Genomic DNA, 25,337 nt, shown 5'->3' with positions numbered 1-25,337 from the left:
GAGTATATAGCATATAGCTAGCAGCCTTTGGGGTATATAGCATATAGCTAGCAGCCTCTGGGGTATATAGCATATAGCTAGCAGCCTCTGGGGTATATAGCATATAGCTAGCAGCCTCTGGGGTATATAGCATATAGCTAGCAGCCTCTGGGGTATATAGCATATAGCTAGCAGCCTCTGGGGTATATAGCATATAGCTAGCAGCCTCTGGGGTATATAGCATATAGCTAGCAGCCTCTGGAGTATATAGCATATAGCTAGCAGCCTCTGGAGTATATAGCATATAGCTAGCAGCCTCTGGAGTATATAGGCCTTGTGCCTTCACAGGCTTCAAGGGTGGTAGCATAGCCAAACTCCTGAGGAGCCACCAAGTCAGCCATTTTACTTTCATCAACACTTAGAGACCCACTGGCTCCAGGTTATCTACAAGTCTCTGCTAGATAAAGCCCCACCTTAGCTCACTGATCACCATAGCCACACCCACCCGTAGCACGCGCTCCAGCAGGAATATCTCACTGGTCATCCCCAAAGCCAATTCTTCCTTTGGCCGCCTTTCCTTCCAGTTTTCTGCTGTCAATGACTGGAATGAACTGCAAAAATCACTTAAGCTGGAGACTCATATCTCCCTCACTAGCTTTAAGCACCAGCTGTCAGAGCAGCTCACAGATCACTGCACCTGTGCATAGCCCATCCAACCACCTCATCCCCATACTGTATTTTTTAACCATCTTGCTACTTTGCACCACAGTATCTCTACTTGCACATTCATCTTCTGCACTACTTGCACATTCATCTTCTGCACATCTACCATTCCAGTGTTCAATTGCTATATTGTAATTACTTCGCCACCATGGCCTATGTATTGCCTTAACTCCCTTATCCTACCTCATTTGCACATACTGTATATACTTTTCTACTGTATTATTGACTATAAGTTTGTTTATTCCATGTGTAACTCTGTTGTTGTTGTTGTTGTTGTATGTGTTGAACTGCTTTGCTTTATCTTGGCCAGGTCGTAGTTACAAGTGAGAACTTGTTCAACTAGCCTACCTGGTTAAATAAAGGTGGAATAAAAGAAAAGGACAGGATGTCTTGAATGAATCACAAAAAACATGAAAGTTAAAGACCAGTTATTGAGACTTTTGCTTTAAGAACAGCAAAGTAATTAGCCTAAGCAATGTCAATGTAGCAAACTTGGAAATCAGGCTGTGAAAAGGCCATATCATTGAAGTGCTAGGGTGTTGTCGTCGTCCTCCCTCCTCCACTCCCTGGTCTACAGTGATAAGTGAATGCAGGTGGGGTGCCACGGTAGGAGGGAGTGGGACTGCTGCAGCCTTCCACCAGCTGTTCCCACTTCCCTTTCCGGCCTCGCCTCAGGGAACGGTTTCGGGTGTCGACTTTTACTCACTGTCCCAACACTCCTCCAATACTGCTCTGGGGCTTCTCAACAGGAGCCCTGTTGTACAGGACAACGCCAGTCTCTTAGCCTAGGGGCTGCATCCCATGGGGCTCGTGTTACAAGTAGTGCACTATGTAGGGAATACAGTGAGATTTGGGACACAGCCTAGGGCTTCCCACCACCCATTCAGTAACCCCAAGCCTAAATTGGAACTTGGATGATCGTATAGCTTTTGGCCCAGAATAAACCAAGTTGCCACTTAGTTGTTCTCCATTTCCTCCTAATTCAGTATTGAAAAGGAGCAGCAACATCTAATCCAAAAGAAAACCGTCTAAAACCAACACCGGAGTCAAATAAAATGGGAAAGACTGAGGAGAAACATGTCTATTCATCTGAAGGACAGGGTATGACAGCATCTCTCCACAGATACTATTTTCTACAGTACAGGGGGTTTTACATGACCAGATGGTCAGGCACACTTTGATTTCTCTTGTACAAATCCCAAATAGACACTACTGTTCAAAAGTTTGGGGTCATTTAGAAATGTCCTTGTTTTTGAAAAGCAAATGTTTTGTCCATTAAAATCACATCAAATTGATCAGAAATACAATATAGACATTGTTAATGGTGTAAATGACTATTGTAGCTGGAAACGGCTGACTTTTTATGGAATATCTACATAGGCGTACAGAGGACCATTATCAGCAACCATCACTCCTGTGTTCCAATGGCACGTTGTGTTAGCTAATCCAAGTTTATCATTTTTAAAGGCTAATTGAACATTAGAAAACATAATTGCAAAAGGGTTAGCACAGCTGAAAACTGTTGTTCTGATTAAAGAAGAAATAATACTGGCCATCTTCAGACTAGTTGAGTATCTGGAGCTTCAGCATTTGTGGGTTCAATTACAGGCTCAAAATGGCCAGAAACAAAGAACTTTCTTCTGAAACTCGTCAGTCTATTCTTGTTTTGGGAAATGAAGGCTATTCCATGCAAGAAATTGCCAAGAAACGGAAGATCTGGTACAACGCTGTGTACTACTCCCCTTCACAGAGCAGCGCAAACTGTCTCTAACCAGAATAGAAAGGACTGGGAGGCCCCGGTGCACAACTGAGAAAGAGAACAAGTACATTTAGTGTCTCGTTTGAGAAACAGGCACCTCACAAGTCCTCAACTGGCAGCTTCATTAAATAGTACCCGCAAAACACCAGCCTCAACGTCAAGAGTGAAGAGGCGACTCCGGGATGCGCTGTTCTGTGAAGGGAGTAGTACACAGCATTGTACGATATCTTCAGTTTTAACAACATTACCAATGTCTACACTGTATTTCTGATCAATTTGATGTTATTTTAAATGGACAAAAAAAATTGCTTTTCTTTCAAGAACAATGACATTTCTAAGTGACCCAACTTTTGAAACGCTAGTGTATACCTGGATACGTTTTCATCCAAGGCTGGCAGTGAACTTCCTTAGTTTTGATGTGAATTGAATATGGCGACCTACAGTAACGTTATAGGCCCATTCATCTTTCTCTAGCAACAGCGACCTATAGAAGTCAACAAGTTAAGCTCAACAACATTTAAGGGACTGATTTCCCTACTTCCACTGGTCCTTGCATCTCACAGAGCTCATCTTCAAAACACTGGGACAGAGACACATAATATGGTCTATTTAATTCTGTGCCCTGAGACTAACTGTACAATACACAGCAATCTTACTAACTTGTCATCTAGCCTCAGGCATTCCAATTCCATTTAAATCTCATCTATAACCAACTGCATTTCCCCACTGAGGCATGGGGAGTGAGGGAGTACAAGCAGTAGAATGCTGCTATGGTACGTGCTGGAGATGTACTGGTCACAGACTCTACTATGGTACGTGCTGGAGATGTACTGGTCACAGACTCTACTATGGTACGTGCTGGAGATGTACTGGTCACAGACTCTACTATGGTACGTGCTGGAGATGTACTGGTCACAGACTCTACTATGAGTACGTGCTGGAGATGTACTGGTCACAGACTCTACTATGGTACGTGCTGGAGATGTACTGGTCACAGACTCTACTATGGTACGTGCTGGAGATGTACTGGTCACAGACTACTATGGTACGTGCTGGAGATGTACTGGTCAGACTCTACTATGCTACATGGTCACAGACTGTACTTTGGACGGGTCACACGTCTGGATATGGTTAAAAACAACATGGAGTAATTAAGGAGAAGTGGACCCCCCTACTTTTGCTCCAGAGGCCCAATTGGCAACATGTTTTCAGCAATATACATACATTTGTAATCAAATATCTCATGGTTCTCTCTTGAACCTCTGCAGCAGACACAGCCTACTATGGTAAGCAATGTGTTTGGAACATCAAATCACTAAATTGCAGTATTGAATCGTAATATAGAATCGTGATACATCACATTTTATTGGATGAAATTACATAAGCGTATATGATTTGGAGACTGCTAGACCAATTGTACCAGCCTTTCCCAGGTGCTCTCTAGCAGCCAGGCCTAGAAAGACACACCCAGCCTGGTGATAGAGGCCTTGTTAGTACCCCCTCCCCTGTCCCTGGTGCCACCATCTACCCCTTGGGGTGGGGCTGCCTGTGACAGAACTACATTACAAAACCACTAAAGGCTAAACCTGTGAGACCCAGAAACAACACTGACTAACAGAAACAGAACAGTCCTGGGGCACGCACAGCGTTGTGGAACATTCAGATAGAAATATGTTACGTAGAACAAACAAGCCACTTTGACATGTAGAATAAGCAATCATGTCAGCTCTATCTGCAATAATCTACTAGTCTTCTTTCTTTGGATTACCTGCCATTTAGGGAGCTACCTTCTGCAACAACGTAACATGTTTACCACAGCACAGGGTCATGTCTTGGAACAGAGAGAGCTAGCTAGATCAGTGAGCTACACTACGGTACAGGCACTTTCCAGGGCCCCTAGCTCTCTCTCTTTGTCTCCTCTCTGGTGTGAAATCCCCCCCCCACTGCAGTAATAATGACTCCCTCCCTGAGTGAGCACTCCATGCCTCTCTCCTCCTCACTAGATCAACTATCTATTTACAGAGCATTGTGCCACGTACGATCAAACAACCAAACCAGGCATCCATCCATAAGCAGGCAGGCTTGTGATTGCATTACTTTGAATGGAGAGGGCTTAGAAAACAAAACGCTAGGCGATTGCTTAAAGAGTGCTGCTCACTGTAGCTAAGAATAAAGGAGATGTGGACAGAGAGAAGACGTCTTTGGCAGCTTGTTGTGGGGTGGATACGGCTGTAGCTAGCAGCAGCCTTTGTCGGGGAGACTGGAAAGGGAGTGAAATTAATCATGGCACAAAAAACACACGACAGGGGCTGCTTTTATTAAGCTGATCCAGGGAGAGCCACAGAGAGAGATCCCCATCACCAGATACAGTCCAGGGAAGTGGAGTGTTGATAGGACTGATTACTGTACACATTTACTTCACTCTCATTCCACTTCTATTTAACCAGCTGATGGGCTATGAAGCGGGCTGTAATAAGGTAACATTACTATTCCAGAGAATGATTAACATGTACCTAGTGTTTCAAACCGTTGGACAGGACAAGCCATGTACACGCAGCAGCAGCAGCAACAGCATCAGCAGCAAATGTTGGGAGACAAAGACAGGAACTTGAGTCCATCTGTTCTTCTGAGACGACTCAGCCATGCGTAGGAAGCCTTTACAGTTAGCACTGTGGGATTACAGAGGGCCTCAAAATCTCCCACTGTCACAGACGCCCTGATCCAAGACCCTGGAAAACACAGCCCGTCACTCAAGTCTGGGCCCCCTGCTATAGAACCCTGAAACAGATTTACTGAATCGTAACGAAGACCGTTACAATATTGACCAATGCGAAAACAAGACGGTAGGCTGTGTGGGTCTAGTGTTTGAAAGTGTAAAACAGCTTCACAAATGTAATAATACAGCAGGGTGAAATATGACTTACTATTATACCCAATAGGCCTTTCTCATTGTCCCCACTGATTCAACAGGAGCCTTTTCTCCTTGTCTCAGTCACCACACAAAACCACTGGCTCCTTCCTACAGTGTGCCAGCAATCTAGTTAGTGCAGGCCTGTAACAAAGGGGCCGTGCAGTGAAGGACCTGTTCAATGTGGCATCACATAGACTGACACAGCAGCAGAGGGTGGGACGGGGGGTCACACAGTTCCTGTAAGGGCAGACAAAGGGGGCACAGACGAGGGGGCACAACTGGGCCAAACCCGGGACAGCTAAAGCCCAGGACTGGTATTCCACTCAGTGACTGCCTGATTCGACTCATTGCTTGGGATGTGTGTGTGTGGTGGGACACACACACAGGTTCTAACAAGAAGGGAAGCTTCCTGCCAGCCCAACCCTTCGCTCCCTCACTTCTGGGGTCACTTCAGCGAAGCTGGCCTGAACACATGCACCTCCCCAATGGACCCCTTCCCCCACGCACAAAAAGATGCTGAGTGAACGGACCTTGAGGCAGGGCGACTCCAGGAATGATGACGGATAACTCCAGCCCAAGCGAAGCATGTGGAAAACCACAGCCCCCAGGCTCCCATAGCACAGCCTCCCCTGAAAGATTCACTGGCTGTCCGACATGCTTCAGAGAACCACTATCCAAAACATCCAATATGGGCTTTCAGTGGGGATTCAGGCCCTATCCAGCCCCAGCCTGGAGGTTTAACCTTACACAAACAAATGTCTGCTTACAAATATCCAGCATAATAAAATCCATATCCTGATTTACTCTTCAAGTAAGGAAAATGTGTCACTGACTCAGTACAACACAAGACAACAACATCAGAAAAAATGACAAAAGAGCTGACACATGTTCCCTACATGTTTGGGCACACTTCAGAAAAAGTCTATCTTCCCTTTGTAGCGACTGCAAATTAACAACTTCAAATCAAAGTTTGTACGTGCACAACGAATACAACCTCCAGAAATGCTCTACTTAAAGGCTCTACGCATTAGTGCAAAAAAGGTGATAGGCAAGTAAAGAAATAAAACAACAGTAAAAAGACAGGTTATATACAGCGCTTGTATACATACAGACACCGTGTTAGTCAGGTTGATTGAGTGTAGCATGTACATGTAGATATGGTTGCCAATGCTCGCCACATAAATGAACAAAGTATGTTTGTGATACACACAACAACAAGATATGTCTGTTTAACCAATGTGCGGAAAGAACACTGGTTAGCTCAAATGAGGTAGTATGTCATACGAACGAGCAAGAAGTTAAGGTGACTATACATATATGATAAACAGAGTAGCAGCAGCGTAAAACGAGGGGTTGGGGGCATACAATCGCAAATAGTCCGGGTAGCCATTTGATTACCTGTTCAGAGTCTTATGGCTTGGGGGTAAAACTGTTGAGAAGCCTTTTTGTCCTAGACTTGGCACCCGTATACCAGCTTAGCCCCAGTGATGTACTGGGCGTCCACTACCCTCTGTAGTGCCTTGCAGTCAGAGCCGAGCAATTGCCGACCAGGCAGGATGCAACCAGTCAGGATGCCCTCGATGTTGCAGCTGTAGAACCGTTTGAGGATCTCAGGACCTATGACAAATCTTTTAGTTTCCTGAGTGGAATAGGCTTTGTCGTGCCCTCTTCACGACTGTTTTGGTGTGTTTGGACCAATCTAGTTTGTTGTTGATGTGGACACCAAGGAACTTGAAGCTCTCAACCTGCTCCACTAGAGCCCCGTCGATGAGAATGGGGGCGTGCTCGATCCTCCTTTTCCTGTAGTCTACAATCATCTCCTTAGTCTTGGTTACGTTGAGGGATAGGTTGTTATTCTGGCACCACCCGGCCAGGTCTCTGACCTCCTCTCCTATAGGCTGTTCGTCGTTGTCGGTGATCAGGCCTACCACTGTTGTGTCATCTGCAAACTTAATGGTGTTGGAGTCGTGCCTGGCCGTGCAGTCGTGGGTGAACAGGGGAGTACAAGAGGGGACTGAGCATGCACCCCTGAGGAGCTCCAGTGTTGAGGATCAGTGTGGCAGATGTGTTGCTACCTACCCTCACCACCTGGGGGCGGCCCGTCAGGAAGTCCAGGATCCAGTTGCAGAGGGAGTGTGTTTAGTCCCAGGATCCTTAGCTTAGTGATGAGCTTTGAGGGTACTATGGTGTTGAACGTTGAGCTGTAGTCAATGAATAGTGTTCTCACATAAAAGTGTTCCTTTGTCCAGGTGGGAAAGGGCAGTGTGGAGTGCAACAGAGATGGCATCATCTGTGGATCTGTTTGGGCGGTATGCAAATTGGAGTGGATCTAGGGTTTCTGGGATAATGGTGTTGATGTGAGCCATTACCAACCTTTCAAAGCACTTACATGCTACGGACGGAGTGCTACAGGTCTGTAGTCATTTAGGCAGGTTGCCTTTGTGTTCTTGAGCACAGGCATTATGGTGGTCTGCTTGAAACATGTTGGTATTACAGACTCAATCAGGGACATGTTGAAAATGTAAGTGAAGACTCCTGCCAGTTGGTCAGCACATGCCCGGAGCACACATCCTGGTAATCCGTCTGGCCCCGCAGCCTTGTGTATGTTGACCTGTTTAAAGGTCTTACTCATGTCGATTCTCACGGAGAGCGTGATCGAAGTCGTCTGGAACAGCTGATGCTATCATGCATGCCTCAGTGTTGCTTTGCCTCAAGCAAGCATAGAAGTGATTTAGCTTGTCTGGTAGGCTTGTGTCACTGGGCAGCTCGCGGCTGTGCTTCCCTTTGTAGTCTGTAATAGTTTGCAAGCCCTGTCACATAAGACGAGCGTCGGAGCCGGTGTAGTATGATTCAATCTTAGCCCTGTATTGACGCTTTGCCTGTTTGATGGTTCATTGCAGAGCATAGCAGGATTTCTTGTAAGCTCCCCGGGTTAGAGTCCCGCACCTTGAAAGCGGCAGCTCTACCCTATCAGTGCTTAGGGTTAAGCCTACTGTACCTTTGGAATACTAGGCTAAGTGTAGCCTACACCTATTCTCAATACTAAGTGTCTACCTTCAAATATAAAACATTTCCTTCTAACAGCTGAAATAGCCAACTATGGCTCACATTTTTGGCCATGTGTTTAAGAACAAGAGGAAACTTTGTTCAACTCTCTCCAAGTCTTTTAAACCATAGTTTGTAGTCATTCCATATAGCGACAGTGATATAGATAATAGCCCATTGTACTCAGTTGGTTATGAAGTCCTGGGGGCTTCCAGTTCAACAGCCAGGGTAAATTACAGAATAATGAGACTCTCAGATCCTCACGAGCACCACTTCTACACAAGTGCACGGTCACAGATCAATGCAAAGCCTACATGTTGTTGAAAAGATGCCTATCCAGTGAAGTACTGCCCAGGCAGGTGAAAGAGGAGTGAGGACACAGGGTTAGGCTTATTCCCACTAGACGAGATGCTGAGAAAGAAAAATACCGGTCAACCAGTACAGTATGTCACCAATTACCTGGAAATATTCAGGCAGTCAGTGTAAGTTAGCTATAGCAGTCCTATATAACAGTAGATAGAAGTGGATTTACGTAGTAGATTATAGGTATTTCACGTTGCGGGGATTACTGATGCAAGATCCATTGCCACTCAGACAGCAAGCTTTTGATGTGGTGTGAGTGATCAAGAGGGAGACAGAAAGAGCAAAACAGAAGAGGGGGAGACAGAAGAGAGAAACAGAAGAGATGGAGACAGAAGAGGGAGTGCGCCTACAGCAGCATGAAGTGTAACACAAGACATTCCATACCTCTACTGGGACTATTTCATTCAATCTGAAGGACAGACCTGACCTATTCCATGTTATGGAGGTAGGTGCAAACGTCACAGGCAGATCCACATTTTGTTTTCTGACTTAGGAAGAGTTTCAAACCCTATGCTACATGGCCAGGTCATTCTGACATGAAGTCCCTATTGAGCCTGCTCCAGATTTGTAAGCTCTCTTGTTGCCGCAGCAAATTAAGTGTGTGGTTCGTTCTCAGCGTCAGACAGCCCCATAAGAAGTCCCTCTCCAAAGCTGGTGTTAATTTCGGGTTTTGGTTACATGGGGAGGCTGTGGTGATCTGGAGCACAGAGAGAGGACCGTGCTGTGCAGCCTACTGCAGGGACACACTCCACACAAAACAGCTGCTCACTTTCCCTGACCCCAACCCCGCTAATACACAAACAAGGACAACTCAAGCTTAGATGGAGGTCCGCACAAGCGTGCCATGCATGCACACAAATAGCATTATTTCTTGAACATATGCCCCACACACAGGTCCTTGTATGTGATTGTACAGGTGGCTTCCAGTAAGAGTAAACCTGCTCTGACCCGTCACAGAGAGATCTTCAGAGGACAGTGGGGGTTCACTTCACAGCACTACACTCGTGCGTGCTCGCAATACACTGTCATGGCTTTCATGCAGGCTACAGACAAGAGCCGAAAACTAGCTGAAACAAATGCGGTTGCTAGCAAGGAGCACTTATACAAATGCCTTAGGGAGGACGGCACAATAAATAAGCCAGTGAGTAGCAGGCAGGCAGAATTCAGCATGACTCAAAACTATTTAGTTTGAAAACGGCAAAGTAGGCCTAACGATAGAAGTGACCACTATTCACATTCAACTCCTGCAACTACACACTACAAGGATAAAATAAAAAGGCACAAGTAGGCTAAAAGCTTAACTAGAGCTACAAAAGGTTCAGCAGCAAGTATTGACTAGAAGCATTTTCATCCTACTCAAAACAAGAAAAAAACTGCCTTTGTTCAACAACTTTTACCTCAGCGGAGGAAGGGCTTAGTCTTGTTTGTGGTTTTCTCCAACCCCCTCCTCCTACCCCATATTTGAACAAGAACTGAGGTCACTCAATCAGCTGTTCCTAGTCCCACCCTCTACTGGTTTCCGGGTAGTAACAGACCTGCCCAATGATTAAACTCGCTTCCACTGCAGGGCACACTGGGGACAAAAACAAAACTTGTGCTCCCCCCCCACTCCTCCTGAATCTGGCAGGGAACTTCAATAGGCCTAGAATATTTTTCAATAACTTTGCACTGCACTTTGGCATATATAAAGAAAATTAACTTAAAAAACAGTTTTGTAAATGGGAGTCCTGTTGCCTTTGTTCTTTTCTTAGTATATGTATTAAAGGCAGAAAAGGATCGATAACAAAATGGGAACTCTCGAGCTGTTATTGAATGCAAAAGTAAAGAATTAAACAGCGCACAGCACAACGCAGGTCCATGAAGCCCCACAAACCTAGATGGTTAAGCCGTAACTCTAGCCAATGGTTCTTTAGTGGTTATCGAAATATGAGAATAACCTTCTCTGCAAACTATTCTATTCCGCAATGCAGCCATGTTATGATAGATACAAATTCAATATTTCTGCCTACCTAGCAAAGCATACTTAACAGCTAATCCAATAAACACATTGGTATTTTCGTGATTGACAACAAAGCTGTTAATATTTCTAATGGAAATGACAAAATAGCTAGCTATACTTCGATGAGCACCAAATCTCAGATATGGCTCACGTTAAGTTGTCGTCGAGACTCCGTGATAGTCGAAATAAAGCAGTTTCCATGTCGTAGCGTTATGTAAACAAGCGTGATAAGTCAACCTGAAAATGTGATAAAAAGCACTTTAGCTAATAGCCTAAGTGACCGCAGGCTTGGACTTGAGTCTTAATCAATGTTCGTCATTTCGATTCATATATACAATTAATAAAAATCGTGAAGTTGAAATGGCATTTTCCACTAGGTAAGTTAAGGTAGCTAGCTAGGTCAACTCGAGCAAAACAACAGGATGTCCGTTTGTGTAACGATAGCTAGCTAGCTGGCCAACAATTTTTATATGGGCTTGTTAGCTACTGTAACCACGTCAAAATACTGAGCTTTGTTTATACACCTGGCTGGTTTGAAAAACAAACAAATTAACGTTATACCCTTGTTCCAACATTTTAAATGGTTTTAAAACAAGATAGCTCAAGCCAACTAGCAGGTAATTATCAACAAACTTGGCAACAGCACATTCTATCAGTCTCTGTCCCTGTCTGGTTAATTAGCTAACGTTAGCTAGGCATCATAGCTAACTGTGGCATGCAATTCATCAAGGTAACGTTAGCTAGCTACCTAAACCAAGTTATCTACTGTAACGATAACTAGCATTAGAAATACACATTTTAATAGACATAGTTAACGTTATTGCCATTAAACGTGAGCAATAATCAATACTATTAATTTATTATACAAACTATGCATTTCAAGCTGTCATTACTAGCCATCTGTAGCAAGATGGAAAAATATCGCTAGCTAACTAGTGTAAAACGTTAGCAGCTAGCTAGAATTCTTCTGTTGTTTATGTTCTGAAAGGATACAGTTTCACCACGTCAGTATCCATTCGCCTTTTACCCGGACTTGGAGACGACATTTTTATATTCCACTGTAGAACACCAAGTTGTAAAGTGATGGCAGCTCAAACGTCTAGCTGTAATATCCCAAAGTTTACATCTGCTTTCGTCGCAAATGCGTATAACGAAATCTTTCCACGTCCCCTACTCTATCTGCAGCAAAGTATAGCCCTTCTCTCTCGCTGCCGAGCTCTCACTATCCTGAAGCTTCTGCTATCCCTCCGCCGATTGCGTCATATACAGGAGACAAAAAAACGTCAACATAAATGGCACAATTGTGTTAGTAGTCTTTACAGATTTATCAACGTAAAACTGTTTGATGGACAAGCTGCCACATAGCTAAGCTATTATGACTATAGACTGAGATTTTAATATGAAAATAAAGTGTTTGTTTAAAAAAAAATAATTATTGGAAATGGCACTCCCTGTCAATTGTCTCGCTCCCCCTGCCAGAACCCCCCCCCCCAGTGGCGGTTCTAGACCGTTTCCACTGGGGGGGGCCAAGCTGGGGCCAGTTGTACTGTTAGAGGGGCCAGTTACATTAGACATTGTTGTCATATCGTTTTCTTCACTGCATTGCAGGCATTAGCAGGCAAAAGACCATGTTCCGCGTTGCCACTGTCTAATAACGGATGTAAAAAAAGAACGATAGCAAAAATTTGTTATGTAAAAATTTTCATACTCCACATTTAGGGGGGCCACAAGGGGGTCTAAAATTGTTGTCACAGGGGCATTGCCCCCCCACACCACCGGTAGTGCCCCCCTTCTAATTTCCTTAATTTTGTGGCTAGTCTCAAATACTTTCTGTGGTACACATCAGAGTCAAATACTTTCTATAGAACAAAGTATTCCATTTCACGTCAGGATAGGCAACCAAAATTAATAATGAATGTATGTGTGTTATATTAAACATAGAGGGAGTAAAATGTTGGCAAGCAATAAACATTTCAGAACAACTATGGCTGAATTATTATCTTTCCCCACAGTCCAGTGCAAACTGCACATCGTCTAGTCCACCCGCAACCCCAATCCAGCCACACACACACACACACACACACACACACACACACACACACACACACACAGAGAGAGAGAGCCTACTCATCAATCGCAAGGTCAAAGGCGCTGCAGAGGCAAAAGAAAATACCAAAATAGAGCAGAGGGCCTCATTAATCACTGTGCTTCTCCAGTTCAGTGTCAGTGTGTGTGAGGGGGAGCAACCAGAGAGTTGCTGGCATCAAATCCTATCCGTTGTGCCCTTGAGCAATGCACTTAACCCCCCACAACAACAAGCCCCCTCTCCAAAACCTGTATATGTACAGTACCAGTCAAAAGTTTGGCCACACCTACTCATTCAAGGGTTTTTCTTAATTTTTTTTACTATTTTCTACATTGTAGAATAATAGTGAATACATCCAAACTATGACATATATGAAATCATGTAGTAACCAAAAAAAGTGTTAATCAAAATATGTTTTATATTTCAGATTCTAAAAAAGTAACCACCCTTTGCCTTGACAGCTTTGCACACGCTTGGCATTCTTTCAACCAGCTTCATGAGGTAGTCACCTGGAATGCATTTCAATTAACAGGTGTGCCTTGTTAAAAGTTAATTTGTGGAATTTCTTTCCTTCTTAATGCGTTTGAGCCAATCAGTTGTGTTGTGACAAGGTAGGGGTGGTATACAGAAGATAGCCCTATTTGGTAAAAGACCAAGTCCATATTATGGCAAGAACAGCTCAAATAAGCAAAGAGAAATGACAGTCCAACATTACTTTAAGACATGAAGGTCAGTCAATCCAGAAAATTTCAAGAATTTTGAAAGTTTCTTGAAGTGCAGTTGCAAAAACCATCAAGCGCTATGAAACTGGCTCTCATGAGAACCTCCACAGGAAGACCCAGAGTTACTTCCGCTGCAGAGGATAAGTTCATTAGAGTTACCAGCCTCAGAAATCGGCAATTAACTGCACCTCTGATTGCAGCCAAAATAAATGCTTCACAGAGTTCAAGTAACAGACACATCAACTGTTCAGAGGAGACTGTGTCAGAATCAGTCCTTCATGGTCAGATTGCTGCAAAGAAACCACTAAAAAGACACCAATAAGAAGACTTGCTTGGGCCAAGAAACACGAGCAATTGACATTAGACCGGTGGAAATTTGAATCCAAATATGAGATTTTTGGTTCCAACCACCGTGTTCTTGTGAGACGCAGAGTAGGTGAACGGATGATCTCCACGTGTGTGGTTCCCACTATGAAGCATGTACTGTAGGTGGTGTGATGGTGCTTGCTGGTGACACCGTCTGTGATTTATTTAGAATTCAAGGCCCTTTGTTTAACACTTTAAGTTACTACATTATTCTATGTGTGTTAATTCATAGTTTGTCTTCACTATTATTCTACAATGTAGAAAATTGTAAAAATAAATAAAAACCCTTGAATGAGTAGGTGTCCAAACTTTTGCCTGGTACTGTATGTCTTTCGGAGGGGTTGGGTTAAAAGTGGAAATCAAATTTCAGTAAGTCCTTGTGTGTAATTGACCAATTAAGTGATCTTAATTAAATGGGTGTTTGAGTATAAAAGCTTGCATTGATCGTTGATGCAATAAAAAGCTAAAAGGCATGCTTGTCAGATTCCTCATCCAACAAAACTTGAAGATCTTAAGTTATGTATTTTGGTTCCGAGTTCAGGAATATATTATTTTCATGGACACGTCCTTCTCTGTGGGATTGCTTCCAGTTCAGACAGATTCACCCCCATCATGTGGCATATTTGTTTTGACTCCCCTTCTCTCCCCCAGCAGTGAATGCACAGATGTTGGGTGGAAACTGGCAAGGCAGACCCCAGATAGCTAACATTGACAGTCCTTTGGACACAGCCTCTCTCTTCTAAATAAAATGACCAGAAAGGACATCCCCATTCAAGTCAACATTCCTTGATGGGATCATTCTATTTCTATGGCCTCTCCCCCAAAGCAACACTAGAAGGGGAAGCCAGGCCACAAAACAGCGTCGCTGACAGGTTTGTTTTAGCTGCACACTTAGTATCTTTCCAGGATCCCTTAATATAATACATGTTAAGGATTTCTACCAGCTTTCTCAGTTGAATTGCCTCTTAGAAACAGAAACAGTAGAGTATAGCTTGAAACTTGTGCAACAACATAGGATACAGATGGGACCTAACCAAGGGAGTTATTTCTGAGCAAGACCAAGGTTATAAACACAATGATGTATCAAGGACAAGCTCACAGTTAGCTGCTGCTCTCATAACAGCCATGTTTTCTTCTCTAACTGCTTTCTCTTTTTCTAATATATTACGTTTGGTTATATAAGTCAGACTAATAGGCTACCTATTATGCCTCAACCTGAGTAGCATTACTAGTACTAAGCTTGGCTGATTCTAAGATGTTAAGGAAAACACTGCACATGTTGTCTGGTTTTAAATGAGAGCAGACAAAATGGCCACCAAGGAGGAACCTGAAATGCAACTCTTCACTGCCACTGTTATGGATAATGGGCTGACCATGAGTACCTCAGTGTGGAACCACAGGACAGCCCAGGAAGAGTTAGGGCTATTGTGTAGGTCATAGACGCTGCTGTGAGAAGACTAAGGGCCACTCAAAACCAGGGCCTGTATCCACAAAGCACATCAGAGAAGGAGTGCTGGTCTAGGATGAGTTGAGCTTTTTAGATCATAATTGACAAGATTATACGGGCAGATCCTAGATCAGCACTCAGATGCTATGCAGATACAGGCTCAGATCCAAGCTTTGTCCTCCAAACTACTTATTAAGACCACATTTATTGGAACAGTGCCATCGACATGTTCCCTTTTGAAGCTGCATTTGAATTTGTCATTAGTTTATCCTTCCAAAACAAATTGGATATGCCGTGGGAACACATGAAAATAAAATGCAGAGTAAAAATAAACATGCAGAAAGAGGAACATTTTATTAAATCCTCTTAGGAGAGTAAAAGCACATGCACAGTAGAAGGGACTGCATTGGCTAAGAAAACCACAAAGGCAAATGGAATGAAAGACTAAATCAATGTTATCCCCAAACATCCTCTGATTTCTATGGCAAATGATTTGTTCTACCTGGTTTAACATCTACAATTAAAAGATTTCCCCTGCTCCCTCCCTTTAGCACTTTAGACTTGCAAACAAACAAAACCAAAAAGCTTTTTCAAAGTTTCTAAAAATATTTGTGTAACAAAATTGCTTTGCAACAAAATTTAGTATGCGTAAAGTTTAGAAATCCTATATCTACGTCTTTATACTCTCTGGAAAAAACAGCACTGAAAAAAAAATGACTTCCTCACAGCTTTTAGGGTAAAAATGTAAATAAATGTTTACACTTCTACATGACAGAGTATACCCTTTGAAGATAATACATATGACTTTTTTTCCAGTGTAAGCCAGATGGCTCTTTCTCATGGGGTAGATTTCAGAATCCTTGTCCCTCATATATTCCATAGACACACGACAGGACAAGAGCACATGCGGTCTTCATAGGAGGTAAAACAAACGAGGCAAGGCGCTGGTCTGAGACCAGGCAGTGTCCGTGTGCCGTTGCATTCTGTGGTTCTAAGTTTAGTGTAAAGTCAACCCACTTAAAAAAAAAACTGCATTCAGAACAGAATTTCCTTGGTGGGCAATGTCCGTGAAGAACTCATCGCTTTCGAACCATGCAGCCGGGCAACATTCCAAAGTTCATTGGCAAAACCATCCTCATCGGTACTTCAATTCATACAAACCCCATTCCCCCCCCATGATTGTAAACCAGACTTAACGGATGGGAGAAATACACAGATATGAAACCACTGTCAGTGAAACTAGTACAGTACAGCATACCACAGGGAAGAATATGAATGGAGAATGTCACGATGATCCTGTCTCTGGGGTGGAAAGGAAGACCTTACTGAGATGGGGAAGATACCTGCCACTGACGGAATATAGCAAACACTCTTTTAGACTTGTCATGTGGACCCTGGAGGAAAGAGGGAACAGAAGTGTTAGAAATGAAAGCTTGCTCATATAGCAGAGTTATGACCAAATGCTGAAACTGTAACAATGTAATATACATTGCTCCATTGTAGAACATAGCCATGTCAACCCCTTCATATTGTCATAATAGTATGCCGTTTTTGCAGACGCTTTTATCCAGAGTGACTTACATCATTCAGAGCATACATTTTCATATGGGTGGTCCCAGCAGGAATCAAACCCACAATGCTGGAATTGTTAGAGCCATGCTCAACCAAGTGAGACACAGGACCCCCATTTTACCACATCCAAGTTCTGATTCTCACCTGTAGGGGACTGGCTGCCTTGTTTGGGCTGAAGCACTTCTTCATGGGGAGGAGGAGAGTGAGCGCGGCCCTCCAGCCCCTGCTGGTGCTCTCCCTCTTGGCCCAGCAGGGGTACACCACCAGTGGGCTGGGTGTTCTCCTTGCCTACATTCACCCAGGGGCACCAGTCTCTGTGCTGGGCTAGTGGGTCAAACACACTCCTATGCAGGGGGCCCTCCTGAAAACAAGAGAATGGAGAAAGTCAATAGGTTGTGGCACGCACCGGATTAGGGTGAAGATAGATGCTGGTCATGGGTCAGTTTAGTAGTTTAACTTCACCTTGAAGTGCATTCCCCTCCCACATGCACCCAGTGGCCAAGATCAGTTAGAACAAGGCAGACATTTATAGGTAAGGGCGGTGTTAAAATAGATGGATTTGTCTGTATTATATCTGCTACAGAGTGTACACACACACACACACACACACACACACACACACACACACACACACACACATCCCAGGTCTGGACAATCCCGACACACCTGGTGTGAACACGGAGAGTAAAGGCTTACAGGGCTACTGGCTGAGGAGAGGCACATGCGTTTGGGGTTGCGTTGGGGGCTGGAGCCCCCCGAAGCAGTCCCCTCGCTCCCTGTCCCCTCCCCCTGGCCTCGGCCCCGGTCATGGGCCTCTTCCCCCTGGGCTGAGGGCCGGGCTGCTCCTCGCTGGGGCTGGGAGAGTCCCTGCTGCGGGTGCGGACCACCATGGGGGACAGACTGCCCACAGGCTGCCAAGACACAATCAACAGAGAACTTTAACAAACAGATCCATGACTAGAGGTATGAGAGCCCATGTTACAACATTCTGAAAGCTACAAAGAACCGAGAAACTGGGAAAACGGGTTTGCTAGAACTTCCAACTCATCCAAGTGCCACCTTAACCTATTCGTCCAGTTCAAGTGGCCTGCCTTGCCTGAAACCTACCTGCTCTGAGCCTCTGGTCTTGTCCTGGCTCCGCAGCCCCCTGCGGTAGGGAGTAGGAGAAGGTGAGGGCGAGGTGGGGGTCTTCCTGTCCCCCTGAGCCTCGGGTGCAGGCAGGGGTGTAGATGACGTCGGGGTGGTGGGGGACTTTGGGACGTCTCCCTCTACCTCTTTTCCTGTTCCCTCCATCTGGTGGAAGTTCCACAGACCCACTTTGCGCATGCAGAAGGAGCAGGTAAGGAGGGGTAGGCTCATGGCCTGCAGAGCTGGGCTGCAAAAACAGCAAGGGGAGAAAGTGGAAACAAACCTATTAATAGAACATGAATACAAAGGGGGAAAAAACGAGTTAATATGCTAAGCTGCTTTTTGCTTTCCAAAATTAAAAGTTAAGACAAGCAAATGTTTTTAACTTTCTACATGGAGATGCCAATTCAATAAAGGCTTTTAAGTGCCACGATCTGGTAAGAGTGACCTGGTATTTTTCTAATGTTACAATGTTTTGCCTCTACATTTTTTTGTCAATAAAAAGGAGATTGGGAGACTTGTTCTCATATCTAACCTTCCAGTCCAGCCACAGAGGGCCACGATGCAGGCAGCCACCTGAACAGCCAGGACCTCAGAGGTGGACTTCAGAGGGGACCTGCCCTGCTTCTTCTGTTCATCCTCAATCAACTGCAGTAGAACGCCAATCACATCCTCCGTCAAAGACTGCAGGGAAACAAAGTGGTGAGATGGGAGGGATTCTCTTTGTGCAAAGGATAATGGATCGTAGTGCAAGAAGCCATGTGGGGAAAAAGCTCAACTGCATTCCCAAACCAAGGGTTCATAGACAGACCTCCATAAGGGGAAGGGGCTAGCAGAAGGGGCTAGCAGAAGAGGCTAGTATCTGGACAGAGCCCGTCTTTCTATAGGTGATTCATTGTTGTGTAGGAACATGGCTCGCCTCCCTCACCATGGTTTTAAGCTGTTCTGGCTTCATGGCAGGTAGCTGCTGCTCCAGGAGACAGGTGGTGTGAAAGCGCTCCAGGAAAGCACTGAGCAGCACTGATGGCTCGTTCGCCCGGGACAAGCCAGAACCGGTCTAAAACGGCAATACAACATCACGGTCATGTGCAGTAAGGCACACAACAGAAATAAAAATGACTGTTTCTTATTGGACAAGTCCAGGTAGTCCCTCCCTGTTTCAGTACATCCATACAATTCCTTCCTTTTGTTGCCTAATGAACACAGACACATGTACCCACCTCCATTCAACGAGAGGATTAAAGTTTTGCATTACCTGGGCATGGAAAGTCTGGCCATGGACAAAACTTCTCATGCTGTGTCTGTAGTTGTCTAGTTATCTCTGCTATCCGGGAATCATCTATGGAGAGGAAAGAAGTAGGGGCAAACATTATTCCAACCGCTAAATGTATTTAGGCACAAAATTAATGACAACATTCTGTGTTTCTAACAATAAAAAAAACAAAGGCTTTTGCAATAATGGTTGGAAGTTCAGCAGACGTGTCAAACCGGTTGCTCTGCTCACATTTCTGGAAGTCCAAGGTTGGCTGTAGTGATGCACAGAGGAAAGCCTGGCAACTTGAACATTTCAACATGTCACATCCCACGTTGATCCAGCCATAGCTGGCACACTTCAGGGGGGAGAGAGTGCGGGGCTTTCCTGCCCATCTCAGACAGTGCTCCCGCTAAGGAAACGTTTTACAACGTTTACACAGCACACTAGAAATTATCAAAATGAGCATTATGATTAAATAAATGTGAAAAGTTATTGTCTTGATGAAAAATGTGAAAAGGGGAATGTAGGCAATGTTATTAGTGTGTAAAAAGCAATGCAAAGGGTGTGCTGTACAACTACAGTACTACTCAAAAGGTTATTCACACAACACTTTGGCAGTATAACATGTCATGTCGTGGCTTGGATGCAGAAAGGATATAGAGTAGGACTCCACTCTTGTGAAAAAGGCTTCTTTGTTAGACGCTTCACAAGGAACTTGACGGTTGCCGTTTGGTGCCACCTTATCCAGCTCTCCCTGAACACTGAAATTCACAAGAAGAAAAAACATTTCACAGAAGGAATTTGCATTAGCTATAGGGCTAAACAAACATTCATCAAATACAACAACTCGTATAGGGTACTTTAAACATGTTATGTATGATATTCTGTGTCGCGCACGCTCACAAGTCAGCAACATCTCATGTACACAGTGTAACAACCATAGAATTAGGAATTAGAATACTAGAATGGTCATGGACCTTCTTATGATGGATAAAGGTTAGCCATTTTGGTCAGGGAGTTGGTCAACCATGGTTTGCCAGTGCTGTCATAACATAGCGTAAATTATAACCTGGGTGGTTCGAGCCCTAATGCTGATTGGCTGAAAGCCATGGTATACCATGGGAATGACAAAACATTTCTTTTCACTGCTCTAATTATGTTGGTAAACAGTTCATCAATAGCAATAAGGCACCTGAGGGGGTTGTGAGCCATGGTATATTGGCCATATATAAGACCTGTGTCCAAGCACTCCACGTGTCGTCGTACGTAAGAACAGCCCTTAGCCGTGGTATATTGGCCATATAAACGCAGCAAAAAAAGAAATGTCCCCTTTTCAGGAACCCGTCTTTCAAAGATAATTCATAAATATCCAAATAACTTCACAGATCTTCATTGTAAAAGGTTTAAACACTGTTTCCCATGCTTGTTCAATGAACCATAAACAATTAATGAACATGCACCTGTGGAACGGTCGTTAAGACACTAACAGCTTACAGACGGTAGGCAATTAAGGTCACAGTTATGAAAACTTAGGACACAAAAGAGGCCTTTCTACTGACTCTGAAAAACACCAAAAGAAAGATGCCCAGGGTCCCTGATCATCTGCGTGAACGTGCCCTTAGGCATGCTGCAAGGAGGCATGAAGACTGCAGATGTGGCCAGGGAAATACATTGCAATGTCCGTACTGTGAGATGCCTAAGACAGTGCTACAGGGAGACAGGACGGACAGCTGATCATCCTCGCAGTGGCAGACCACGTGTAACAACACCTGCACAGTATCGGTACATCCGAACATCACACCTGCGGGACAGGTACAGGATGGCAACAACAACTGCCCGAGTTACATCAGGAACGCACAATCCCTCCATCAATGCTCAGACTGTCCGCAATAGGCTGAGAGAGGCTGGACTGAGGGCTTGTAGGCCTGTTGTAAGGCAGGTCCTCACCAGACATCACCGGCAACAACGTCGCCTATGGGCACAAACCCACCGTCGCTGGACCAGACAGGACTGGAAAAAAGTGCTCTTCACTGACGAGCCGCATTTTTGTCTCACCAGGGGTGATGGTCGGATTCGCGTTTATCGTCGAAGGAATGAGCGTTACACTGAGGCCTGTACTCTGGAGAGGGATCGATTTGGAGGTGGAGGGTCCGTCATGGTCTGGGGCGGTGTGTCACAGCATCATCGGACTGAGCTTGTTGTCATTGCAGGCAATCTCAACGCTGTGCATTACAGGGAAGACATCCTCCTCCTCCCTCATGTGGTACCCTTCCTGCAGGCTCATCCTGACATGACCCTCCAGCATCACAATGCCACCAGCCATACTGCTCGTTCTGTGTGTGATTTCCGCAAGACAGGAATGTCAGTGTTCTGCCATGGCCAGCGAAGAGCCCGGATCTTAATCCAATTGAGCACATCTGGGACCTGTTGGATCGGAGGGTGAGGGCTAGGGCCATTCCCCCCCAGAAATGTCTGGGCACTTGCAGGTGCCTTGGTGGAAGAGTGGGGTAACATCTCACAGCAAGAACTGGAAAATCTGCTGCAGTCCATAAGGAGGAGATGCACTGCAGTACTTAATGCAGCTGGTGGCCACACCAGATACTGACTATTACTTTTGACTTTGACCCCCTTTGTTCAGGGACACATTCCATTTCTGTTAGTCACATGTCTGTGGTACTTGTCCAGTTTGTCTGTTGTTGAATCTTGTTATGTTCATACAAATATTTACACATGTTAAGTTTGCTGAAAATAAACTCAGTTGACAGTGAGAGGACGTTCCTTTTTTGCTGAGTTTACCATACCCCCCCTCGGGCCTTATTGCTTAATTATGGCATCGTTAAACTTGTTTCTGATTGGCTTGAAGGGCATTCCAGAGCGTGCATTATTTCCCTATAATGCACAGTATATTTGTATGGTAGAATTCAATGGCCATAGTTCATGTTTACATGTTTTGTTTGAGCTGCTTTTGAAAGCAAAAGTCAAATTGAAAACAGTATTGGTATTGTTGAATTTGATTTTCATAATAGCAAGCCAGGACTGATGGTTTGGTTAGCTAAACTAGCAAGTCTGTTTGTTTGGTGTCGTGGAAATTCTAACCAATAAGGAGAGACTTTGTTATTTCTTCAAACAATTATACTTTAATATCGACACATTTTTGCAATAATGGAACTTGTCAACGACCACCCAGAAGTGATCGTTGAGAGCCCGAATAATACAGAAACGCAAGGGGTTTATATAGAAACCCAAAAACTGCTTAGTCCTTGGTTGGTTCCACCCATCCCCAGCAGCCCGGGGCATCATAAGCTACCTTGTTATCTTCTTGTGCCTATGTGTATTGGTTGTGTGAGATCATAGCGCACAAACAAGTGATAACAGCAGTTCCGTTTCTCCTTTCAGTTCAAGCTAGCCTCTGTTCTCTTCATATCTCCACACAGCTGTGCCCTTGGAAGATAGTAAAAGAAAAGGATAGACTCAAGAACTGTGGTCACTTTTGTCTAAAGCTGTGCGACCAAGTTACTCAGAAGCAAAGCTAACAGGTTATTCTGTCCCTCAAGTTCTCTCTATCCCGTAGTCACCAAGAAAGTCCTTGACTAGAGGCCTAGACCAGCTGAGGGGAGTGAATGTGTAAGAGAGGAGCCAACCCTTTACAGAAGCACAGCATTAGTAGTCATGAATATCCCTCACTATTTGTTAAGCATATAGTTGTTAACTATTAATATTAAACAAATCAGGTAAATACTTCATTTCTCTCACATTGGTTACCACGGCAACTACTGCAGCTATCTAGTAAACTTGCTAGCTACTTCAGTGGAAGTTTAACACATTTCTAGTGGCAAATGAGTTAAATTATAGCCATGGTTTAAAAGGGATAATCAACTCGGGGCTGTATGCGTTCTCTGGAAAATAACGCCACTCCGCTAGCACATCGTTAAACACACCTTCCACATCCTTTATTATCTTCAATAGAACATATAGCCCCTTGTTGATCATCCCTTTCATAATGCATTTATCTGCACTGTGCGTTTGTTAGCTAGCTAGCCAGATCGTTTTAGAGGTATGATACCATTAATTGTTTTAATATACTGCCAACCTTCCATTCAAACAACCCAGTCAATCCACAGCCAGACACTGGCTGGAATCAGTTCATGATAAGACTTAGACAGGTTGTAAATGCAACAAGTACTGATATTGTATCATATAATAGCACTCACATCTTTCCAAGAAAACAAACATTTAGATATTTATGATGGTCTGTTTACCTATATTTTAGAGGATATTTATAAAGAACATTGGTTTAAAACCTGTAAAAACTATTTAAATGATGTGACAATATTTTAGGTTGAGAACAATTACACAATTTCTGATATAACACATACCGTACTTATATTTTCCTGCTTAAGTAAAATTAGGACTATGCCTCTACTGCCGTTCATTCCAATTACACTGGTTTGGATTTCTCCCTGACCAATATGGATGCCATTTTTACCTGATGCTGGTACTTCGAGGGTTATGACATAGCCACTCTAGTAATTTGATAGTTACAAACCCTAATTTATGTACACACATGTGGACCCATGTGAGCAATCAAACATGGTAAAAAAATGTACAAAAACATAACCAAGTTCACACTCGAAGACATTGCATGTTACTACTACAGTGGTGCATGCAGCAGCTACTATGAAAACAATGCTGCAATTAAATGTCTTGATCATTTGTGATTATTATTTACATTGCTATATGATTGACCGTTTACGTAACATAGCCAGCTATAATGGCTAGACACTATTGTAAATAACAAAACAGACAAACACAAATTAACTGTCGAGTAAGAAAGGCATCAAGAAAAAAAAAAAAACCTGTCTCGATAAAGTGTGCAACTTGCTTGCTAATGTAATGCTACATGTGGAAACTAGATCCGTAACTGGGCACCTAGTTAGCTAGATGGCGAGCCAGCCACAGTAAGCTAGCTAGCAAACTAGCTAACTAGTTAACGTTAGGTCCCTAAAAAATTGCATTCGTTAATTCTCCAAAAACTTACCCATTTGATCTGTTTTCATCCGACAATACACCTGCGTTGAGAAGTTCACGGACTTTCTCTGGAGATGCTAAAACAGATTTTAACTGTCTGTTAGAGAATTATCAAGACGATTTCCACGACTGCCAAGGGCCGCCATAATCGGTCGGTGCTAGACGCTAAATCTTCCCCCTCAAAGAGGAACGCTATCTGTTCCGCTTGGGATAATGCCCTGCTTAGATTTCAACTCAAGTGGCCAATGTTTACAAGTCCATATAAAATCTATTATATTCTTCTAAATGTACCTTTGCTGTAGGCTACTGTCAAAGTCCATACACTGTAATCGTTATACTGTGACAGTGCTATTTACCAAATATATTTTTTAACTATTTCCTTGTGAAATCCTTTGCCTTGGTGGTTAAATTATGAAATTCTTGAAGGAGAATCCACTCCAAAATGTATCTTTCAGTATTTTTTTTCACTAGTCCACTGTTGATACAGTTCCAAAATGTTTTCAAGTTTTCAAGATATTGGACTTGAGGGGAAAATGTTGTTGTCTGAAGAGATAGCAATGAATTGTACACATCCCCTCCAGGTGACTGTGACCTCCTCTTCAGACCAATTGGCAGTACGCCCAGAACATTGTTTGGGAACCAAAATCAGTATCTCAGTTTCAAGGTTCCAGCTTTGAGAGAAGAAGCCTCATGAGGTGTCAGTCAGTCACATGCAGCAAACAACATTAAAGATAAATAATGAATAATGTAAATCATGCTTATATGACTTGTTTGTGTAGCAGTATAAGAGGACTGAAATCAAGCTTGGATTGAGTTTGTGAACCTCTCTGGCCATTATAATAAAGATTGATTCATTTACATTGAGTTTGAGTCCTTAGTGGTGAATTTCCACAACAATCCTGGTGTAATGAACAGGATGTTTGATCTTCTCGACGTGATCCTTCAGTGAAGGTC

At 43.8% G+C, this 25,337-nt stretch overlaps 2 pseudogenes across 1 annotated transcript; both read right to left on the bottom strand.

Annotated features, from left to right (window-relative positions):
• The window catches only part of LOC123732477 (ubiquitin-conjugating enzyme E2 H-like), a 30,804-nt pseudogene extending 18,775 nt beyond the window's left edge, over positions 1-12,029 (bottom strand).
• A 3,706-nt stretch (positions 12,030-15,735) lies between these two features.
• Positions 15,736-24,529, bottom strand: LOC123732478 (nuclear-interacting partner of ALK-like; annotated as a pseudogene). Its single transcript, XR_006763173.1, has 10 exons — positions 24,394-24,529; positions 20,014-20,116; positions 19,605-19,755; positions 19,356-19,439; positions 19,029-19,157; positions 18,636-18,784; positions 18,080-18,347; positions 17,669-17,883; positions 17,117-17,333; positions 15,736-16,794 (listed from the first exon to the last, which is right to left on the bottom strand). The product of XR_006763173.1 is annotated as a nuclear-interacting partner of ALK-like (transcript).
• Positions 24,530-25,337: the final 808 nt, after the last annotated feature.

Source organism: Salmo salar, unplaced genomic scaffold, assembly GCF_905237065.1.
Source record: "Salmo salar unplaced genomic scaffold, Ssal_v3.1, whole genome shotgun sequence".
NCBI classification, from domain to species: domain Eukaryota; kingdom Metazoa; phylum Chordata; class Actinopteri; order Salmoniformes; family Salmonidae; genus Salmo; species Salmo salar.
The sequence above is the reverse complement of the archived record's forward strand: the minus strand, read 5'-3'. Positions and strand labels throughout refer to the sequence as shown.